Source organism: Microtus ochrogaster, unplaced genomic scaffold (genome assembly GCF_000317375.1).
Source record: "Microtus ochrogaster isolate Prairie Vole_2 unplaced genomic scaffold, MicOch1.0 UNK9, whole genome shotgun sequence".
NCBI classification, from domain to species: domain Eukaryota; kingdom Metazoa; phylum Chordata; class Mammalia; order Rodentia; family Cricetidae; genus Microtus; species Microtus ochrogaster.
In genome coordinates, this window is record NW_004949107.1 from 8,481,095 (window position 1) to 8,483,897 (window position 2,803).

Genomic DNA, 2,803 nt, shown 5'->3' on the forward strand with positions numbered 1-2,803 from the left:
AAAAAAAAAAAAAAGATATATCTACATTGGAGAGCAGTCTTGCACGCCTATCATGGAACAATTTAAAACGTCTTCCTTCTCTGTCCTCGAAAAGGTCATTTTACAATGCACTGCCCACCCCCAGGGGATTTTTAGACAATATAAGGAAAATCTGGTTGGTGTCTCACAAATGAACACACCATTTTTTTATTTAGAATTTATTTTATTTATTTATTCTGTATATTTAGAATGAAGTTGTGAAACATTTTTATAAAGACATCTTTGACCATGGGGGTGGGGGTTGAAAAGTAGAAAGCAGTTGTTGAATGCGACCCAAGCTGAAAAGAGAAACAAGGAGACCTCTCCTGACCTAAGTCCAGCTCTGGAATGCAGGTAGGAGATCCGGTTCTCACAACTAAGTTCCTTTGAGGTGCGGTCCTGTCAGCCCGCACTAACTTCCACCCATCTCTGTCTGGGCTCCCAGCTTTCCTGCGAGGTGGCCTGACAGATTGTCAGAACTGTCCCAGGAGACAGGGTTCTCCTCTGACTGACAGTGGCTTCAGCCCTTCCTTCTCCCAGATGACACCCCTGGGAAATTTCCAATTCCTTGGCGTGTAGAGGGCTGATGGCTGAGGGAGGAGCATGAGGATCTCTTGAGAATGTCACTCATCCAGCCAGGATGGTTCCACGCCTACCGTCTTTACTTCTGTCTGGATTTCAAGACTTTGCTTTCGGTACTTTTCACGGGCTATGAAATAGTCTAAGAACGAATGTGCTTCTATCAGCCTCCAGTGATAGCAACTCAGGCATAGTTGCAGACCCATTCAAATACGACTTTCTCTGCCCACACCATGCTTCCTTTATAAAGTGGGGCATTATTAGCCCACTTAGTGTTCACTTTAGAACAATGCAATTCACCGCAGAGGCATTTAAATTAAACACGAATTTCTTGTAATGTAAAATTCCAGGCAATTCGGTATCAGTTGAGCTACACGCTGACAGTGATGTCCCGCCCTCTGTAGCACTCTCATTCTCTGCATTGATGCATGTTTGACTTGACTCTAATTGGGCATGTCTCACTACAGGAAGCATCCCTCCTCTGCAGAGGGTTTTAGCCACTGGGAGTGTGCTGGTGCTGGCTATGGATGTGGGCAGGCCAGCCTGAGAATGCCATGAATTTAACACGTGTGTTTCCAAACGAAAACATGGGTGCAACCTCTAATCCATCCGCCCTCCCTAGGCCTACTTCTCTGCCCATTCCTGCTTCTCCCACAAGAGGGTCACTAGATAAAAAGTAGAGACTCTAGAAAAATCAGAGTTCCGAAGGGAAGACGTTACAGTAAAGAGGAGCGGTTCTATGAAGCTGCATCCAGGAGCAAGAAGCAGCCAGGAGTGAGCCCATCCCGGAAAAACATCCTCATGAAAGCAAAAAAATCGACAAATAAAAGCTGAACGGAGTGAGAGGGGAGGGGGCTCTTCCAGGAAAACATTGCAATCGCCTTTCTCATCTTAACACTGTGAGTTCAGCCCAGCCTGCTTCCATCCCTGCAGATCAGCTGCACCAAGACGATGGGGTTTCATTTGCTGGGAAGGGAGACCATGCAGGAATATGGTGCATTTCAGTAAGAGTGGTGGCTGGCAGACTGTGTAAAGAATGAGGGTTCAGGTTGACACTCTCGGAGAAGAGGCAGGGAAGTAATTAGAGCAGGCCAGGCATGGTGGTGCACACAGAGGTAGAGGGGGAAGTCGTTAGCTCTAGGCCAGCCTGGCTACATAGTGAGTTTCAGGCCAGTGTGGAGTATATACCCTGTCAAGGGGTAGAGGGGGGAAGAAGAGAAGGAGGAAGGCAGAAAGAGAAGGAGGAAGGCAGAAAGAGAAGGAAGGAGGGAAGGAAGGAAGGAGGACGGGGGGATGATACACCATCAAACATCTCTAATCTCTAAATGTGTCCTTAAAAAGATGCTAGCATTCTGCTCGTTCTCCTTCTGCTTGTCTCCTTCACATCCTGCTGTAGTTCAGTCCCTCATCCCATACTCCTAAGAACAGGAAAGGGAGCCAGTATGACCAGCATGGGGATTTTAGCAGCATGAATCATTAAACGGGCTTTTCTGGGAGTATACCAGAAACTCCATTGCCGTACTAATGAAAAACCACAGCAAGATTACTAATGGTTAGCTATAGCTATTATCACCACTCCCATCCTTCATCTCCTCCTCATCAAAGCTGCTTTGGGGCATTGTGTAGCGAATTCTAAACTGGAGTACACTCTGGCTCCTAGGCAAGACCAAAGAGAGCTCAGGGAACCAGGCAAATCGATAGGTCTTCTAAGCACAGGAAGACATGCTGGGTCCTGTACCTCAGGGTCAGCCAAGAGGATGAGCAGGCTAAATTCTGGTTTGCTTTCCAGACTGAACCCCTTGGCTCATGCCTGCATCATTGAAGAAGACTGGACAAATTTGCTCATGTTCCCACAGGCTACCGGCTGACTGGGCCCTAAGCCTAATACAGCAACCCCCCTCCTTTTCCTTTTTTCTCCAGAGGCAGATTCCCAACATCAGGGTAGTATGCTGACACTAAGTTCTCTTAGAGAGTTCCAAACTATGATTTGTAAGTGTCACTTCTAAGCTGAGGCCCAGCATTTGCGAGGATGTTGAGTAAACAATCAAGCGCTCAAGTGAAGGACACTGGCAAGGGGCTTCATGGTTAGACCACTGCTGGGCAGCTTCCGTTGTGAACGCTTGCCAGCGGTGTCTCCCAGTTTGTCTTTACCTGCTGCCATTACCTGAGGAATCCAGTGCACTTGCAGAAATCCAGTGCCCTTGCT

General features: G+C 47.4%; 1 pseudogene; it reads left to right on the plus strand.

Moving 5' to 3' along the window:
- LOC113458215 overlaps positions 1-2,465 on the plus strand; it is a 24,153-nt pseudogene extending 21,688 nt beyond the window's left edge.
- The last annotated feature ends 338 nt before the right edge of the window (positions 2,466-2,803 follow it).